The sequence below is a fragment of the Panthera leo genome, chromosome D2 (genome assembly GCF_018350215.1).
Source record: "Panthera leo isolate Ple1 chromosome D2, P.leo_Ple1_pat1.1, whole genome shotgun sequence".
Taxonomy (NCBI): Eukaryota; Metazoa; Chordata; class Mammalia; order Carnivora; family Felidae; genus Panthera; species Panthera leo.
In genome coordinates, this window is record NC_056689.1 from 76,551,778 (window position 1) to 76,572,910 (window position 21,133).

General features: G+C 46.4%; 1 long non-coding RNA gene across 1 annotated transcript; it reads right to left on the reverse strand.

The window, feature by feature from the left end:
* Positions 1-4,951: 4,951 nt before the first annotated feature.
* On the reverse strand, positions 4,952-9,698 carry LOC122202579. The gene is made up of 3 exons (XR_006194743.1): positions 9,615-9,698; positions 6,161-6,240; positions 4,952-5,051 (listed from the first exon to the last, which is right to left on the reverse strand). It is a non-coding gene; the product is annotated as an uncharacterized LOC122202579 (long non-coding RNA).
* Positions 9,699-21,133: the final 11,435 nt, after the last annotated feature.

Genomic DNA, 21,133 nt, shown 5'->3' on the forward strand with positions numbered 1-21,133 from the left:
GAGCCTGCTTCGGATTCTGTGTCTTCCTCTATCTCTGCCCCTCCCCTGCTCACACTCTCTCTCAGAAATCAACATTAAAATGTTTTTTAAAGAATAATTTCACTTGCCTAAAATCTCCTAGCTCCACCTGTTTTTTTTTTAATAGGCAAGGATATAAAAAATTAGAAAAGAATATGTATCACATAAAGGTCCAACAAACCTTTATGTGCAAACTTTTTGTCCAACAACAAAATAAAAGAACATTTAAATAAACAAATTCTGATATATTCAATTCAAATGAAATAGCATGCAGCCATTAAAAATAGTGTTCCTGTAAAATACTTAAAGACTTGGGGAAATGTCCATAATATATTACTAAGTTTAAAAAAGTATCTAAACTGTATGTATAACATCACTCCAACTTTGCAGAAGAATAATTATCTATGCTCATGAGAAAAAACTACTCCAAAGGGAGGAAGAGACTGAAGGTTCTCCACTGAAATGCCTAGAAGCCTGTGAGAGGCCCAAAGTAGGTTGTAGGGTTAGGAAAATAGCCTTGGACATCAGCCAGCCGCAGTAAGAATCATGGCTCAGCCACCTGAGATCTGCGTGGTCTTGGGAAAGTTGCTTTCTTTTTTATTTCGTGTTTACGAAATTGTCGAAAATAAGTATGTAATGCTTTTAAAATGAGAAAACGAGTAAAAAGAGGAAGTGATAAGGAGCAAGAGTAGAGACACTGGGGCAATAAAGGGCTGCAGGTGGCAAAATTCCCCACCTGAAGCGGCTGAGGCAGAAAAGGGGGGTCGGTGACTCACAGAATTGCAAAGTCCTAGAAAGGCTGGCTTGGGCAGGGCTCAGATGATGACCCCCAGACCCAGTTCTCTCCTTGGCTCTTCCGGGCCCCAGGCTTCCTCTTTCAGTAGCCCCAGACCTCACATGGCATTCCCAACCCTCTCATTTCACAGCCAGTGACAGTTTCCCAGAACTCCCTCATAAAATCTCATTGGCTCTGTGTGAGTCACATGCCTATCTCTCGACCAATCAGTGGTCAGGGAAAATAGGCACTGCTTGGCTTAATCCTGGATCATCCAACCTCCTGGATCAGGTACGGATTCAAATTCCACAGAACCATAAGGACCGGCAGCAAGTGAGGGGGTGATTCTCTAATGGGAAAGACTCTAGGTGGCAAAAACCAAAAGATGCTCTTTTTCTTGAAAGGAGGGGGCTCTACAACTCTGCCAGCTGTTTCAGGTGCACCTCTTTAACGTCTGTGCCCTTCTCGGGGTTTCGTTTTGGGGGCCATTGTTTTTCTGTCCACAGCAGAGATGGTTGTATTGGTTTGTCCTGAACCAAGACTGAGCCAGGTATTCAATGACTGGTTCTGAGGACACTAGCCCACGGTTTGTGCTAGTACCCTTCAGTTTATGCGTTCAGCATGTCGCATCAGAAGGATTTCATTAAATGCCCTCTTTACACAGTCCAAGACTATTGTTTGCCCGAGTGTTATTGGGAGTCGTAGGGAAGGCACCCCGGAGGCCCGGATCAGGGGAGGGGGATCTGCGTTTTATTGTAACTCAAACACAGCGTCTTGGATGCCTTTTATGACCTCTCCAAGAAGACAAAAGACTGGTATAACAACACTCTTGCCAATTTGCGGCGAAGTTTATCATCCTTAGTTTCCCAGCTGGAGCTCCTCACCCCAGTTCAATATCCTTGAGCTAAACAGAGTCCTCGTTTTATGGCTGTTATGAAATTGTATTCTTGGAACAAGGACAAACCCTGACTCCTCTACAATCATGGTCAGTTGAACCCACTGGTGTCGTTGGGGTTGGCAATAAAAACAGGTTGGATATTAAGCAGATGCACCTGCTTCTCAGGCATCGCTCAGGTGCCAAAAGATAGACTGATTGCGTGGACCGTGCTCTGTGCACTGGAAGGAAAGGAGCGGGGCGGAATTCCCTTGGGAAGTTGGGGCCTCGGGGAGTAAGGATCAAATAAACTCCCTTCTGAGCAGGCTGCGTCTCCATCTGACAGTGAAATAATCCAGTTTTCTTGGACTATGAATGTGGAGAGACCTTTAGCCCCACCTTAGTCAACACATGAACACATGGCAGGAGCCCATAAAGAAGAAGGTACTAGACCAGGCCATATGCACCTTGTCATTTCCTTCATAAAATGGGATTTCATTACCTTGGCCCTGTCGTCATTTTTATCTTGCCTGCTGCCTCTTTCTCCGTTTCCTGGACTCGGTAGCCAGTTGCCCAGTTACCTGAAGAGAGACAGTTTTGCAAAGCGAAATACTACATTACCATTACTAATGTCACATTTTACACCCTATCTTTGCTGCGTGAGTCAGCATTCTATACACTACCTCAAATCCTCATAAGAACTGTCTGTAGAAGGTTCCACAATTACCATTGTAAACAGGAGGAAATGAAGGCTCTGTCTCGCTAGTAACTTGCCCAAAGCCATCCAGCTCTCTGTTGATGAAACCGGAGTTTTGAAATGAAACCTGCCAAAGCGAAATACCGTATTCCTTCCCTCATTATCAATAGCTAACAAAAATGCATTTCTTTCAAATTGATTGGGGCAGACTTTAGCCTGATTCCATTTTTCATTTCTTGTTTCTAAATCTAGTAGCCTCGGTGGTATTACAAGCCTCACCCATAGGGTGACTGATCGTCTGAGGGAATCCAATCTTCCCAATTCATAGCTATGCCACAGCAGCCTTCCAGAACCTTCCATGGGTGTGTGTGGGGGGGCGGTGGGGGGGCAAGGAGACTTCCTTGCCCTGAGGTTTTGGCAAAACCACCTAAGAAAAAACTCTCCCGCTTCCTTCCATCAGAAAACATTTCCACCCCACCTTTGTGTGACCTCTCTTTGGCTCAAAAGTGATGATGAGCAGAATTAAGACATGTCTGTGGCTTGACCCCATTGTTTGCACTTATTCGATGTGAAATGCTGATAATCACTTTGCAATTTTACATCTTGGTGCCAGTACAAGGTTGGAAGCAGCTGTTTGAAAAACAAATAGCTTTAAACCCCCTTGTGAAGCGATGACCTCATGCAGGAAGCTGGTTGGGTCCCTGCCCTTGGAGGGGATGGCGGTGGGTTCCCGTCAGACAAGCTGCTCCTTGTAAGCCATGCAGTGGCTGGCTTTGAGACAGAGGCTGCGGATGGTCCGTGAGAGCCACATCTGTTTGTAAATCTTCAAGAGGCATGGGGTTGGGTTTTCCAGTCTTCAACGGTAGAGGAAAAACAAAACAAAACAAAACAAAACAAAACAAAGCAAAATGAAAAGAAACCACTTCCTGTCAGTGAAGTCCTATGTTTCTAGCTTTAACTTCTCTCTCTCAAATGCTTCTCTCTCAAATGCTTTTCAAGAACCATTCCAAAGAGGCTGTTCTCAGGACTTGGAATTGGTGTTTGAAAATGTCACCTCCTGGGAAAAACTCATAAAGCCACCAGTTATTTTGTGGACTCTTTTTGGCTCTGTCCCTTTATATATTGGGCATGTTCTCCCACCCTTGTGCCCTTCAGCGGCTCAGGACATCCTTTTTGCCCCTCCATTTCCATCCTGCAAGAGGTGAAGTGTGGACTCTGGTCTATCACCTCAATTTAAACTCCTTGAAAAAAATTTTTGATCAAAAATGATCATTTTCCCCTAGTGGGTGCATTTTCAAAACTCATTCAGTAACTAGTTCAGTCAACCTAACCACTTTTGGGGTCCCTACTACGTGCCAAATACTGCCACGGGTTCTGGGGATGTGACGATACAAGACCCATTATCTATATTCAAGCCCACAGCCCAGTGGAGGAGGAGTCAGAGAAGGAAGGAACTTGAGGACTCTACGGTAAGGTATATACTACTTGGGACGGTGGGGAGCCAGCATGGGTTGGTGGGCATGGGCAGGTGAAAGAAAGGATGACCAAAGTTGACTTCTGGAAGGATAATCCCAATCTGAACTTTGAAGAACACAGAGGAGTTGGCAAAACTGTTTAAGACAGAAGCAGCCTTATGAAGAAGGTGCAAGAGTGAGAAGGGAAATGTATGCTGGGGCCACAGCATCGCATGGAAGGGGACAGAGGGAGGAGAGAAGATTGCAAAACGAGGCAGAGGCTAGGTCACCATGCTGGCTTTCTGCCATCACTGCCCCTGTGAGAAGTCCCTCCTCTGTGGCCCACAAGAGCATCTCAGCCCTGAGGGGCATCTGTGTATGGGCCTCCTTGCAGCATGTAGCCCATCTGGAGACATCTTCATGGGCACAGAGATTCTTGCCCTCAATGTTGATTGTTACCAGTTATTTCATATTTCCCAAAGAAATATGAAACAGAAGTTTCAGACAGGTCATTATTCAATGTCTATAGCAACCCTTCGAAACCTATAATATTGGTTGGGGGTGGGGGTTTGGACTAAATCAGACATTGAGCCCTCTGGCCTACTGTCTTGCCTCTATTCACGGAGAAGGTTCTCACCAACCAGAGCTTCAGGATTTCCTCTTGGAGGCCTTCCCATGGCTGGTAGGGAGTGCCTGTTAGACACCTCTCCTCTGTCTCTTCCAGAACACCTGCTCTTCTCCAACAGTGTCCCCACTTCCCTTGTTATTCTAGCCACTCTCCACCACACACCCCAACTCCCCACAAAAGTCAGCAAATTGCTTGACCTGTTGGTCCTCATAGCCTCCTTGGAGCAGAGTGAGTGAAAGCCCTTCTCTCCTCAGCCAAGTGAAGACAGCAGGAAGCCTAGGGTCTAGAAGCTGGGTGGGGGCTACTGGGGATGATCAGCTTCTCCCAGTTCTACTTTTCTTAATTTTTCCTTTGGTGATCTCCACTGACGTTTTCAAAAAACTTCAGACATCCTACACCAGTAACAGGAGATTCCTGCCAAAAGGCCCTGTGGTCTCTGCTAATGAGAGTCAGAATCCTCTCTGAACTTATTAAGCCACGAGTGGATTTATCCTTCTACTCACCTTCATCTTCTTTATGAAGTTCCCTTCCATTCATTTCACACTAACAGAAGTGCGCAGTTACTCTTTCCTAATTCCTCCTGATCACGGAGTGGAAGGAATGACCTATTACCAAACAATATCGGTAGCGCAACAGGTTCCATGCATTAATATCTATTGGGTTTCCCTGCCGGGCTCAACTTTGTACATACAAACACAGTGCCAGGCACCTACTCATGGCTCGCTGTTTCTTCAATAAGTGAATAAATGAATCCGCGATCCCAAACATTCACAATTAACCTGTACGTTTGGTAAGATTATTTCCAATTTATAAATGAAAAGGCGAAGGCTCAGAAAGGTTGAGTTGCCCATGGTCTTCCGGGGAAAGTGGCGAATTTTGGTTTTTAACACAAGTGTTTCTGGCCCCACAGGGCATGTTCTTCCAGAAAACCAGGAATTGCTCGCCTGCCGACCTATTCAATAATAGCTCATGTCAGTAATGGACAACCCTCTGCGTGGACACCTTTTGTGATAGTCTTAGTGCTGGGTAATGAGGCTGTGGATTTGGGTAATTCTTCACGACCCAGTTTATCACTTCTTAAGTTGCCTCCCTCCCTAGAGTTGTCTCCTTTGTCCATATGCAATGCAGAATTTCATTACTTGATTGACTCATTCATTCATGCATTCCACAAACATTCTGGAAGTGTCTGCTACATGCTAGATGCTGCAGATACAAAGACAACCCCAATGACTCCTGCCTTCAAGCGTCCTAGAATTCATCACAGTGTATTAGCCATTTATGTGACTATCTCAAGAACAAAGACAAAGTCTTATGGGTATTTTTGTTTCCAGCTCCTGACAAAAGACTTGGCTGATGAGAGGCCCTCAGCAAATTTGGTTGAGTTGATACGGTGTCTGTAACAATGGGTGCTATATATAAATCTGTGTTCCACGGGCTGCAGCCGTGCTTTTGGGGGCACGAGTACTAATTAATTCCTTCGGATCATTGAACTATCATTTAATAAATGGCGCAATTGCTTTACTACGGACAGCTGCTTGAGGGGTTAGATTCATTTTCTTCCCTCACATTAAGAAGCAATTGTGGTCATTCTTTATGCAATGAACCAGTGAGAACTCATTTTCTCCCCCATCATTTTTTTTAAACTAGATTTCATAAAATATGGCACAAAATTCTAAAATCACAAAAGGTGTAAAATTAAAAGTAAATCTCCGACCTTTGGCTCCAGCCACCTCGCTGTCATCCCTAGAACGAGCAGTGGTCTCCAGTTTCCTTGAGGGTCCGTCCAGAGATATTCTGCGCATACACAAGCATATACATGTAGGCTTTTATGTATACCTGCATCCACCTGCACTCCCCAAAGTGTGTACCATACACAGCGTCTACACTTTGCTTTGCTTATTTAATGTCAAATCCTGTTTTTCAGAGAGAGAGAGAGAGAGAGAGCGCATGCGAATGAGCAGGGGAGGGGCAGAGAGAGAATCTTAAGCAGGCTCCGCATTCAGCACACAGCCCGACATGGGGCTCAATCCCACGAGCCTGGGATCATGACCTGAGCCAAATGCTTAACCAACTGAGCTACCCAGGCACCCCTTTAATGTTAAAGCCTAAAGACCTTTTAGCGTTATCACATAGATAATATTCTCATTTTTATTTTTATTTGTTTATTTTAATGTTTATTTATTGTTGAGAGAGAGAGACAGAGCGCAAGCAGGGGAGGGGCAGAGAGAGAGGGAGACACAGAATCCAAAGCAGGCTCCAGGCTCTGAGCTGTCAGCACAATGCCCGACGTGGGGCTTGAACTCACAGACCTTGAGATCATGACCTGAGCAGAAGCCGGCTCAACCGACTGAGCCACCCAGGCACCTGATAATATTCTCATTTTTAAATGGTTGCTTAATTGTTACATTAAATGGATTATACTGTATTTTATTTTTTATTTATTTTTATTTTTTATTTTTTTAATTTTTTTTTTAACATTTATTTATTTTTGAGACAGAGAGAGACAGAGCATGAACAGGGGAGGGGCAGAGAGATGGAGACACAGAATCTGAAACAGGCTCCAGGCTCTGAGCTGTCAGCACAGAGCCCGATGCGGGGCTCGAACTCACGGACCGTGAGATCATGACCTGAGCCGAAGTCGGACACTTAACCGACCGAGCCACCCAGGCGCCCTGATTATACCGTATTTTAAACAGTTCCCCCTTAAGGCACATTTGGGCGGTTTCCAAACATTTGTTTTATCACTCACAGAGCCGCAGTGAATATCCTTATAAATATATCTTTTTGCATATCTAGAAAGATAAATTCCTAAATGTGAAATTTAAATACATTTATTTCAGCTTTTAAATTTTGGTGTAAAATTGGTTAATTTTAATAAATGAAATTAATTAAAATAAATTCCTAGAAGCCCTGGACCAAGGGACATACACGTTTTGAGAAGACATTGTGGGATTGTCGCTTGCCATACAAGTCGTCCCGATTAGCACTCCTCCTGTCAAGATGGGTCATCCAAATTTTGATCTGTCTTAAACTCATTGTAATGTTGGGTTTTTTTGTTTGTTTTAATATTTTTTAATGTTTATTTTTGAAAGAGAGAGAGAGAGACAGAGACAGACAGAGCACGAGAGGGGGAGGGGCAGAGAGAGAAGGAGACACAGAATCTGAAGGAGGCGCTAGGCTCTGAGCTGTCAGCACAGAGCCCGACGTGGGGCTCAAACTCATGGACTGTGACATTATGACCTGAGCCAAAGTCGGACAGTTAACTAACTGAGCCACCCAAGTGCCCCTAAACTCACTGTAATTTTAATGTTCATTTCCCTTATTATGAGATCTTATTTATTTTTTAAAAAATCCAGTTTAATGTGAAACCACAATGTTCATGATACCAAAGTTACTACAACCACAAATTTTGTATTCTTCCCGAACTGCTGGCCAACTTTGATTCATTATAAGTTTGTATCACTGTTCATCCCCAAATGAATTTGAAGCAGTTTAATAAAAGAAAAAATACACAACGAAAGAGAGAGGGAGAGTTTTTTCTTTTTAAATCAAGAGAAAGGAAAAGAGGCAAACGGCGAGGTGAAAAAGGAGGGAAGTTTCCTATAACAACAAGCATTTTTTCAGGACCAACCATTTACTAATATTGGGCCAGAATTTTGGCCCTAAGCTTCCTGGAGGTCAAGGTAAAAAGGGAAATCTATTCAGTTAACAAATGTGCATTATTCATAAGGGAAAATAGTACTTAAGAAAATCAAAGCCTTTGGATTTTAAATCTAAGAGAAATGCACATGGTTTATCACAAAGAGACTCCAGGTAGCATAGCATAATGTCCTCAACAAGATCCCTAAAAACAACAGAAAAAGTAAACTTGGGGGATTACAGAGCTGTTCTCCCATTAGTCCAGAATGCTTTCCTTGGGCCCTCTGTCTGGTAAGAGCGCCCCCTTTTCTCTGCCTCTCCAGGGTCCTGGTGGGCCTCAGCCAGCATGCCCCATCTCCACTGTGAAGACCGCCAGGCAACAATCCAAGGCAGAAACGCAGAGGCGTAAGCGCGTTGTGTTAGCTCGCTGGTTGATGATTTAGACTGGGCTCAGCTGACCAGTGCTTCCGGTCTTGGCTGGTCCTCTCCCCAGCCAAGGGGGGCCGCCTGGCTGTCGCAGGGGCCACTGGGGCATCTGGGCTCCGCTCCACGGGTCTCTCGGCCTCCAGGATGCCAGCCCAGCAAGTTCTCGAGGCACAACAGAGCCTCAGGAGTGGAAGCCCAGGCGCGGGAGTTCTTTGTCCAACCTCAGCACATGTCATCCCATTGGCCAGAGCAGTCACATGGCCACACTCAGCCCTGAGCAACCGAGACGCGGGTTCGTTGTGGAGAGAACTGCAAAGTCATATGGAAAAGGGCACAGATACAGGGAAGGGAGCAGAACTGGGGCCATTACGGTGCTATCACCTTCCACAGGAGCCAGTGACCTAGGCTTGGCCAGATCATGGGCAAACTCACGTGCTCCCCACCGCGCCCAGCAAGGCCTCCGTACAGAAATCCCGGGAGGAAGAAGCTTACGGCTCCCCTGGGGTGCTCGGCTGGGACTGCAAGCAGCCACGCTCCCCAGAGCTTACAGAGGACCTTCTTGCCGCAGGAGGGAAGGAGACCAGCTTTCAGAGAGAAGCAGGGACAAGAGCAGATAGGACGCGTGCAGAAGGGAGAAAGAGCTCTGACTCCAGTAGCCTCGCCGGTTCCCCTGCGCTGATCCATTTCCCCACGGGCTGCACCAGCTCGGTCACCGAAGAACTCTGTGGCTCCAAGCCCAGTTGCTTCATTTCTTCGTGCCTCGGATTCTTTATCTCTAAAAGGGGCATCTGATAGCCTCGCGACACTGAGTTGTTATTGCAGATCGAGGACATTATTGCAGGAGCGAATTAGAACGGCGCCCGGCACGGAGATGTGTGATAGCCATTTTTCGTTGAAGTTAGCCCGCTTTGCGTTTCTGTCATTTGCCCTGGAAAGATTCCCGGCCGCAGAGTTAACTTCCGTGAGGGGTGTCTCAGTTGCATTTGGCGGAAAGACGAGGCCACCTCGCTTGGCGGCAGAGACTCTCCACCTTCGCCCAAAGCCATCCACCTGCCTCCCAGATGTCAAATCTACCAAGAAAAAAAACAAACGGACCGCTTTACCTCGGATTAGCCGAATCCTCCACAGGCCCAGTGAGTGCGTCATCTGCAGTCACCACACTCGGAGGACTTGATACATGAAGGCAGTGTTCGCGGTCATCAGTGTCCCCATCCGCGTGAGTGAGGTTCGCCTGGGCGAGGACTCGGTGGGCGGGGACCCGGTGGGCGGGGACTCGGTGGATGGGGACGGGGGGGAGGGGGGGGACTTGGTGGGCGGGGACTCGGTGGGCGGGGACTCGGTGGGCGGGGCCTCGGTGGATGGGGACCCGGTGGGCGGGGACTCGGTGGGCGGGGACCCGGTGGGTGGGGCCTCAGTGGATGGGGACCCGGTGGGCGGGGACTCGGTGGGCGGGGACTCGGTGGATGGGGACGGGGGGGGGGGGGGGGGGGGGGGGGGACTTGGTGGGCGGGGACTCGGTGGATGGGGACCCAGTGGGCGGGGACTCGGTGGGCGGGGACCCGGTGGGTGGGGCCTCAGTGGATGGGGACCCGGTGGGCGGGGACTCAGTGGGCGGGGCCTCGGTGGATGGGGACCCGGTGGGCGGGGACCCGGTGGGCGGGGCCGGATTGCTGCCTGAGCTTATGGACCAGACTGTGGGTGACAGGCTTTTAAGATTCTTTCTGTGCAGCAGCCACCGAGCTGCACCCAGCCAATCCTGGGCCCCTAAAAGGAAACACAAGGCCGCTGATGGCCTGGGCTGGCCCCCATCGGGGCTCCGCGCAGCCCGGCTGGAGTCCCCTCTCCCTGCAGGCCTGCCATCAGAGAGCAACGGTGCACAGGTTGGCTGGCTACAGCCTGCCTCCACATGGGGAATAAAGCCCAGCATTGTGCTGTACTTGCAACATCTTTCCCTTCCCAGGGTTCCTGATGTGTTTGTTGCCCTGGATCTGGTCTGAATGTTCTCTTTGTCACGGACGGACCTTCGGGTGCCGAGGTGCGTTTGCCTTCTCCGCGGCAGTCCTGGGTTAAGTAAATACATTAAGGCAACATACACCGCTTGACACTGGAGCCAGCCTCAATCACTCACATAACTCATGTGGCAAAAGACGGAGCTGCTGCGGTTTTGAGTTCGTTTCAAGATGGATTTCTTTGTTCAGTTCTTTTGCGGTGGGGTGACAGGCACCGGGATGGGGGCAGCCGTGCTCTGACTCAGCTGGCCATTTTTCTCTGGCAAGGCCGTTCGAGAGTTTCTAAATCCTGTGCAGATGAACACAGAACGTGACCTTTAGCCATCCGCAGGATACCGTGCTGACATCACCACATAAATATACACTCCAAAGAAAGCCGTGAGTAAGCTTAGCGCTGATTTTTATCACTTTCCCAGCACACTGGCAGTCTGCTTATTCGTCATGCACCTTTACAAAACCCATAATATTTAGAAATGTGCTGTGTTAGTCCCAGAGGCTTAAATAAACTAAAGCCAGTGAATGTTTTAATGTAATGAATTACCTTCACATGTGAAATTATTACTCTGTATGATACTCAGTACTGCCAGCTCTGTGTATACTCTGCTCTTTGGGGGCCGTAGGTTCCTTTCTCCTTCTGAAATATCTGCTTCAGAGAGTCTTTTAAGGGTCGAAGCATTTCTATTTCAATGCTGCTGCAAATGTCCAAGGCGCTGAAGAATGGATGAAACTGTATATTAAAAAAAAAAACAAAAAAATCCAGCATCTCTCCTCCAGGAATGTGTGGTCTAAGGCCAGTGGAAAGATGCGTGGGAAGCGTAAATGGGAGAGAGTGGGAGGGTCACTGTAATCTATAAAATCAGTAAATGTTATTTTCCTTTGAAAATAGAAACAAACGGTTTGCTTTCTAAGCATAGCAGAGATTCTCAAGCAGGGGCAATTTTGCTCCCTCTGGGGACAATTAACAATGTCTAGAGATATATTTTTCAAGTTTATGTATTTATTTTGAAAGAGAGAGAGATAGCACGCAAGCAGAGAGGGAGAGAATCCCCTGCAGGCTCAGCACTGTCAGCACAGAGCCCAATGCAGGGCTCGAACTCACGAGCTGTGAGATCTTGACATCAAGAGGCGAAATCAAGAGTCAGGTGCTTAACCAACTGAGCCACCCAGGTGCCCCTAGAGACATTTTTAGTTGTCACAACTTGCAGCGGGGGGGGGGGGGGGGGGGTTCAGGGTGCTACTGGCATCTAGTGGGTAGAAATCACGATGTCACTAAACATCTATCATGCAGGACAGCGCCTTCAGGAAAGAATTGTCCGTTCCAGAATGCCATCGGTGCCACAGCTAACTAAGACCCGTGGGAGCACAGAACACCTAGGAACTGAACCACATCTCTAGTGTGTACTAACAGAGTTGGGTGATCATAAACTTCTTAAGATGCTTTTGTAAGCACTAAGCTGAACCTCCCGCAAACTTACCGGCTGCGAAACATTGTTGCAAAATTCCCATTCCTTGTTTATCCTGAGCTATAAGAGGCCCACTGATAAGGGTTTGCCTGGCTCCTAGGTGAAGTGCCCTACACCCGGCTTCCCCCAATGACATCTTGCATGACAATAGCACAATATGAACACCAGAAAATGGACATTGGTACAATACTAGCTACCGACTGACAATCTTATTTGGATTTTACCAGTTTGCTCAAGTTTCAACTAATTAAACATTAAAGAATGTATCCCTCCTCCCCCAAGTAATCAACTTTATCCCTCTAGAAGTGCTTTCTATGGAAAGCAAGACAATAATCTTTCTGAGGCTAAATGATGCTAATTGCCAAGGATGCCAGGAAAGGAGGTTACTGGCAAAAAAAAAAAAAAAAACACCAATAAACAAAACAACAACAACAACAACAACAACAAGACAAAACCAAAAAACAAAAAAACTGGCTTTTAGTTTTATTAATGAACCTCTTCAAAACCGAGACCTAAATGATACCTTCTGGCTTGTAGTCCCTTCTTATTGTTTTTCAATTTGTAAGTTTGCAAGTCCCCCCAAATCAAGTATTAAACCTCATGGCAAAAGGTAACTGCTTTCTCAATCCCATGCCCCTGGCAAGGTGTGAGTGCTTGTAACCACCTACAAACGCTCTGTAGGGCCTTTCAGCCAACACACACACACACACACACACACACACACACACACCTTCAAGAGTCTTCTACAAATAAAAATAAAAGGGAAAACTCTGCCCCAGACCTATTTGAGGAAAGGCACTCTCTTCACCTCTTTTGCTTTCTAACTACCGTGACCTACGGATGCAGGAAGCGATGAGCAGAGTACTGGATGCTGTCTTCACCCTCTGCCTCCTTCAAGAGCTACAGCCAAGAAAGAGGCTGTCAAGTTGTTCTAGCCATAAAATGAAAACTAGAAGACCAAAGGATGGCCAGAAAAGGCCCTGGCAGACGGGGCTCTAGCACAGACTTCTAGAACGCCATCCCAGAAGGCCAAAGTCCAGTGGAAGAGAAAGCCTCAGACCATGAGTCAGAAGAACTGAGTTCACACGTGTTGGCCTTAGGAGGCGGGGCCTTTGGGAGGTGACTGGCTCAGGAGGCTGGGGCCCTGGCGTAGGGGATGTGTGCTCTTATAAAAGAGACCCCGGGGAGCTTTCTTCTGGTCTCCACCATGTGAGGACAATAGGGAGGAACGAAACCTGACCGTGCTGGTGCCCCGATCTCAGACTCCCAGAGTCCGGAATTGTGATATATAACTGTCTGCTGTTTGTTAGCCACGCAGGACGCATGGTGTCATTATAGCAGCCCAAACTAAGACAGAGGCCTCGGGGACAGCATTGAACGGATCTTCAGACTCTTTATCAGGAAAATGAAAACATCGGTACCAATCCTGCTCCACACTGAAGGTGGTTGGTTGTGAAGGCCATCGGCGTCCTTGCTGGGAAGACGTCCCTCATAGGAGGAGAAACTTATAACGAGTGCGTCCTCATCCAATGAAAGCGAATAAGGCTACGGCCACACACACCAACACGGATGAATCCCACAACTGCATCCCTGAGCGCAGGACGTTGCAAAAGAACAAGGAGGACGCAACATACCTTTCGCGCAGACAGGTCAAGTTATGCCGTCTACGTTGCTTAAGGACGCACACTGATGTAGTCAGAGTGTAAAGCAGGCACATGGGAGTGCAGAGTGTCTAGTTCGGGGCAGGAAGTACCCTGTGGGTGAAGGAGCAGGGCAGGCATTGGGGTCTAACAGGACCAGCAATATTATATTTCTCAACCTTGGCGGGAGGCTGCGTGAGTATTCCTGCCACTCATTATTCATGATACATTTTTGCGTGTTTTTAACACTTCAAAAGGGTCAGGATTTTTTTTTTTTTTTTTAAAGTTTTCTAGCCTCACCGAAAGAGGGCTTAAGTGTGGAAGACGTCATGCTGGTCGAGTCCCTGGGGCCCGTCGGAATGGGGCTCCGGTGCTTTGTGACCCTGTGCGATTTGCTTAACTGCTCAGCTGCTCTGGGCTTTCGGGTCCCGTCTGTCAGGAGCACCTCCGTCATAACACCTGGGAGGCTTAAAGGAGATAATGTTTGAAGCCCACTTACTGCCATACTTGACACATAATCACCTCTCCGTGAAGGTTAGGCAGAAGCTACTGCACAAAATGCATGGGGCTGGACGGTCACCGGGATGGCTCATCGATTGAGAGCGGAGCGGCGCTGTGTGCCAATAAGATAGATGTTTCCATCTCCCGGCCACTGCAACGTAATATTCAGGACACGGAGTAATGTTAGTATCCCAACCCCAGATTTATGGGCCGATCTTCCTTGGATAACTGGGGCCGCTCCACTGGAACATCTTGTGGAGATACAGTTGAGTCTTTGTTTGGATTCTTGCCAATAGCCATAAAAATTCTTCACCACTCAGTAAGGTTATGTATTATGGCCATGTAGGCATTTTGGCTATCAGAACTTTCGCTGTTTGGGCTGTGCCAGATAAACTTGAACACGAGACACCTTCAACAGTTTCAAGATTTATGGCAACAAATTCCAAACTCCTGGCCCCAGGCCCAGGCAAGTCATGTTCCTTGCCACCGTATAATGTTACCTCGTGTGGCCAACTCACAAAGCAAGGTGCCTAGAACAATGGTAGGCTTCACTGCCAAAACTACCAGCAAATGGAGCCCACTTCAATGGCCACGAGCCCCAGTTCTGGTTCTCTGTTGTCCTGCATTTGAGTCAACGTGGAGAGAAGCGTTTGAGTCAACGTGGAGAAGTGTTTCTTTGCGTGGTGCCCTCACGTGACTGTGTTACAATTTAACAGAGACTTGCTATCTTAAAACAGTCCAGTCCTCTTGAGTTGGGCAGCGGGCTGCTGGGATTTCTACTTCACAAAGAGGGCAGAAGTGGATGGATCCCCGCTCGAAGCCTCAAGTGGCCTAACAGAGGTGAGACTGCCCTCCACCTGCCATCCGCCAGGCTGCCCATCCTGTGTTTCACTCCGTTTTCAGAATGAAAGTACCTCTCTATCCTGAAACAGCACAATCCTCTCAGCCTCTTCTTGGGTCTATAAATTCACTTTCTACATGTAGGTCTGTGAAGCACAGCCTTGTTGATCCGGCATCTGGAACTACTCAGGTGGTTTGTCTCTGCTGACTTTATGAACAATAAAAGCAAACCACTGGGTGATTCCTGGATGTTTAAACTTGGGGCCTGGGCATCGTGGCCTCGCTGCTGACAAACACAAGATTTTCATTTTCCCTGCTGGATCCAAATGCCACAAATGTGGTTGTGTTCGCCTTGAAAATGGGCCGCTTGTGTCTAAGATATAATTTTAGAGCTGTGGGGGCACATACCTCAGAATTTCCAGCGTCCTTGCAAATCGGAGGTCTGTCCCCAAACCCAGGGATAGTCTCACTGTAAAGAAACAGACTAAAGTTGATGGCTTGCTAACTATAGTTTCTGTCCAAACTGAGAAGAAACCTATCAAACTACTGGGGAAAGCCCAGAGTCCACCCCACTCCTGGGACTACTTAATCGGTAGCATTTTTCATTCCACAGAGAAACACTTCTCTGAAGTGATCCTGAGCTGTTTGCAGCCAGTATGCAAATTTCTAAATATCCTGAGAAATGTCATCAGAATCAAAGAGAATAAGTCCTTACGGCCCAACGTGAGAAAGAAAACAACTACGTAGATTAAATTGGGAAATGTAGAAAAATGTGTGATTCTGCTGTGAAAATATCACCTAATGGCCACAATGGATTAGAAGCTGATATAAATAATGCTGTGCCAAATATCTTCAGATGGTAACACACGTGGCTGGTTAAGAGTCTCAAACGATGCACCAACAGAACGTTAAACCTGGACCACCAGGAACGATGCTAGCCTATTCCATGGAGGCTTGAAAATGCAGACCCAAACAAAGATATTGTGGTCCTTCTAGCAACTCACTGAGTCATAAATAATCCCTCATCTGTACACAGACGGTATTCAGACAGGCAACTTGGCAAAACAGTAGTTTGGAGGTGGAGTCCCCTCCATTTCGTTCTATGATCTTTTCAAAATCACGGATACCGCAGATACCTTCAAAGGCTTACGTTTGCCCCTTTTGACAAGGCAGAAAGGCTTCTCCAGAACCTTCCTCCTGCCTAATCTGCAGGTGTTTCCTGCATCTCCCCCGTCCTCACCACGCTCCAGGTAGGTCTGTGAAGTACGGAAGTACTTGTCTCCATTATGTCCTTTTAAAAGGTCAACTGTGTCTTATCACAGGGTCTTTCTATTTGGACCTCCCTGTGTTCCTTCCCACTTCTCCGCATGGTCAACTTCAACACATTCTAACATGATGTCACTTCCTCAGAGAGGCCTCTGATCATTCAGTCTAAAGGAGTCCTGGCCACCCCACCACATGATCCTCAGTATCTTATCATCCTGTTTATTTCCTTCATAGAGCTGCAGGGGGTGGGGTCAGGGAAAGAATCGGTGTGGGAAACATGGCTGACCAAGTATTTGGTGTGGGCCAAGTTTCCCAAGGCCTTCGGAGTCCGCAAAGGCATTTGGATGGTACCTGGGGAGTAATCTAGCATCAGAGTGGGATCACATCGCATTGTGGACAGGAGTTGATGCTGAGGAGACCGGAGGCAGGGAGCTCTTCAAGAAGTCACTGTAGTAGTCCAGTCAGAGAGGTGATGATCCATACATAATGCAGCAGAGACGTGTTGAAGGAGAGGAGAGGAGATAAAGATGGGTAATTCAATTCCGGATCCCAAGGCACTTATCCAGTAGGGGGTAAAATCTAATACTGAAATAATTGCACTGCAGAGCCTCATAAGGAAGAAGGCCAAGAGAGACACCTCAAAGGAGGGGGGTTCCCCATGAATGGTCCTACTTAACTGATGTCATTTCCGCCCTCCTGCTATTAAAGCAGCCCTCTCGTTCATTCCTCCTTTGAGCCTCGTGACTTGTCTTTTCAATTTCAGTAAAGTTTGATTTGATCTTTTTTTTTTTTCTGTTTTCCTTTTGAAATGAGATCTGTCTTCCAGATTATTCAACAAGATTCCAAAGCGTAGCTTATGGAGGGCTAAGCTCTAGGTCTCTTAAAGATCGAGCACAAACACGAAAAGGTCTACATTAAAAATAAATAAATAAATAAATAAATAAATAAATAAATAAAATCATGCTGATTTTCAGTTGCTAAATCCGACGTGAAAATTAAAAAGGAAAACAAGTAGTTATCTGCCATAAATGCCCTTTCTTTTACTAGATAAAGACGTGAACATAACTTGCTCTACAGATTAAGTCAATGCATACCCAGATGGCAAAGAGAAAGTAAAAAGGCCACAGAATACAAATCACCGTAGATAGTGATTATATATGCACACGCGGCAAATGGCCAATTGGTACTATTACAGCATCTGGTTGAATATTTGCCAAAAAAAAAAAATTATTTTACACCCAGCACTTAACTGTCATTATCGGTGATATAGCTTGAGAACTCCTCACTAAGTAATCACAGGATAATCTTATTAATTGAAGCTGTGTTAGGTTCAACTGCTAATTGCTTTTCACTCCATGACAATTACATTGCTGACGGCAATGCAGATCGAGACCATTGTAAATAAATTTCAGCTAACAAAGGAGGTGATAAGACCCAAGGTGACAGATCAGGCACGGCTTCCTTCTGATCTCTGATCTCAGAGCCACGAGACTCTGGACAAGTTACTAGCCCTCCCTGAGCCTCAGTTTCCTTATCTGTAAGATGGCGTTTATAATAATATTTACTTTCTAGAAATGTCGGAGAGATGAAAGGAAATTTGTACGATGTGACTTTTGTATATTAAACTTCTCAGTAGATGAGAGTTTTCTTTCTCTTCAGGACCTCAACGAACTGGTGATACCAGGTGCCTCAGTTCCCCCCTGTGAAGCTGGCCACAAGCACATAGTCACTGCGGCATGCGGAGAAATGTGATGCTGAGTGAGATGAAAACCAGGCCATAGTTTCTTTCCTACCCCTCTCTTAGTGAATATTGTTAATTGCCAAAAAATTTGCTGGCTGTCATTCTAAGGGCCATATAATTTCTATGTTTTTCAAAAACTAAGGGCAAGTCAGATGAGTTCATGAGGCTTTAAACATTTATTGCTTATTACTTCGGCAGAGCATGAAAAAAAACAAATAGATGATATAATAATTAATTCAAAATTTTGGTTTAATTAACGCTACCTGGCACGAACAGAGACAGTTGTGGGGCTGGAGAAATGTTTCTTGTGTCTAATAAATAAGCCAAAGAGACTTTATGGCTACACAAATCATTTATACTGAACAACGGTTTAATAGGTTGGCAACTGCCTTTTAATAAGTAGAAAGTATGAAATGTAATGGAGAGCTTTAAAATGTGTGAGTCTATACACCTACCAAGGAATGTCTCCCTTTTTATAGTCTTTCGTAGATTCTAGAGCACTTCCCTTTGCATGATCTCATTGAAGCCCCATTATGGCCCTTTCAACCCATTTAATGGATGAGAGCACTGAGGTGCAAGAGGTTAAACAACTTGGCAGTTGCTAAATAACAGAACCTGGGCCTCGGATCACGTCTTCCAAAGCCGAGTCTTAGGATTTTCTTGCTGCCACAGAGTTACTTCTGCGTGATCTCGAATACCAACATCAGAAGATAAGAGCTAGTAATAATATGGGCTGAGTTGTGTCCCCCCCGAGAATTCATGAAATTCAAAAGTCCCACTCCCCAGTACCTCAGAATGTGACGGTCTTTGAAGATAGGGCCATTCAAGAGGCGATTAAGTGAAAATGAGGCTGTTAGGGTGGGCCCGAATCCAATCTGACGGATGCTCTCCTAAGAGGAAGAAATGTGGCCACATAAAGAGACACCAGGAATGTGCTCACACAGAGGAAAGGCCGTGTGAAGACACAGCAAGATGGCGGCCATCTGCAAGCCCAGAAGAGGGTTTTTGGAAGAAGCCAACCGTGCCGACACCCAGATCTCGTGCTTCTGGCCTCCAGAACTGTGAGAAATAAATTTCCGTTATTTAAGCCCTCAGTCTGGAGTATTCTTTCGTGGAAGCTCTAGTAAGCCAATACATAGCCATAGCAGACCAAAGAGAGTTACACCAAAACCACCATTAATAAATGAACAATGGATGTAACCATATTTGTTTCAGGTTAACGCATCTCTCTCCCTCTCTCCTTCCTTCTCTCTCCCCTCTTTCTTTCTCTCTCTCTCTCTCCATAAATATATATACATTTTCACCCTGGGATCTGTATCACTCGAGGTCCAATCAGGATAAGGAAACTACAGTAATTTGAACCAGAAAAGTTGAATATAAAGAGTTATTCACTACCAGATAGTATTGGGATAATGGGGGATTGGCTGCTAATGGATAAATAGAACTCTGAGGAATATAGGAGTAGCAAATATAAGAAGTATAAGTAAGGCTAAGGGGGAGCCACTGTCCCTGGGGCTGGTGTAGACAACCCAAGGAAGAGCCCCCATCTACCCAGCCCACCATCAGGGCTGAGATCCATTTTGTGGGAGAGACCACTGTCTCGGCCCACTGGACGGCAGGCAAGTCGCTGTGGTGCCACACCTGAGGAACTTGCCAGTAATCTGCCTTTTAGGGTGCCTTTACAGTACCTCACGTAGCAACGTCTCACTGGAGGTATTCCATCCCAAAATTGCCCTGGCTACTGAGCAGAGTAAGCTCAGGCTACTGGGATCTGGCTACCGGGTGCTGCTGGCCACATAGATGGCAGGGGCTGTGCATTGGGCAAGCCACGGGCACCCCTGGAACCGGGTGCTTGAGAAGTCCCGTGGGGTGCAAGAGCCAGAACCAGGAAGCAAAACACCTTCCTCCTGCAGTGTCTCTCTGGCGCCCTCTATGCACGGAGCTTGCTATTACGCTAGCTGGCCAAGGAGAACATTTTTAAGGGCTCTTGAGTTTCCCCAGAGCAGGTGGTTAAGGGTGAATTTGGAGCTGGGAGGCAATACATTGAAAATCGGCACAGGATGAGTCCCAGTCGTGCTTCACGGAGTGAGATTTTTGTCATACTCGGGTAGCGATATGGAATCTTAAAAGAGGAAAGGAAGGAACAAATAGTGGTGCACCATCTGAGGGAACAGGTTAGCGCCGCTCAAAGCCGCGTATCCTTAGCTGTAATCTCTTGCCCCAAACAAGGGGTACGTGCTCACGAGGTTGTACCCTCTATAACACGAGCCAACCGCAGCATGGTGTTCCTGGATTTTGATCTCAATTTCCTTGTTCGTAGAGTTATGTTTGTCTGAATCACAATATTTACAAGTTAAATATTTAAAACCTTAGTCATCTCAGAATGAGTAAGTACTTAGGGCCAATATGTTTCCTTCTTAATTAACTCCAAACTAGTTCCACCATTAACTTTAAATGGTAATTATCTCTAAAGATTTTTAATTATTGAGAGGAAGAGATAGACCCAAAACTTCTCCAAACTGAGTCTTAGATAACATGATGTCAGGATCCTTTTCTTCTAGCCTTCCTGGAAGGTTCTGGTTCTGCAAACAAGTACGACACATCTCCGAGAAACTTAGCAAACGCTTATCGACAATGAGTCATGGCCATATGATGGGGGAGCTGAATGAGACGTTGGAGACCATTCAGGGATTTTTACCTTTCCTTTCACAGATGGGGAAACCGAGTCCCAGGGATCTTTGCCCCAAATCGCATGACTACTGACTGGCCACACTGGAACCAAATCCAAGGTCTTACAATTTTCTCCGAATTTTCTACATGGCCAGCTCAAAAAGACACTATGACGCACCCTGCATTTTCTGGAGTAAAGCAGAGAATGTGGGGAAGGAAGAAAAGAGGAAAGAATCAAGTAAAGCTTGCTTCTTGCTGAGATTGTCCTGGGTGCCCTGCTGGAATTTCCCTTGGAAGAGGTAAGCTGGAGACAGACCAGTTTTCCTGTTCCTCTTTCTCCCCAGTGGCCAGTGGCTGCAGTGATCATACACAAAACACTTGAAATGTCTGAATTCTAAAAGGAAACATCTGAAGGCATAATTTTGTCTTCGTGTGATGTAAGAGGCAAGAATGTGGATCGTTGGCTTTTCTCCGTTTTGCTTTCTGGTTGTT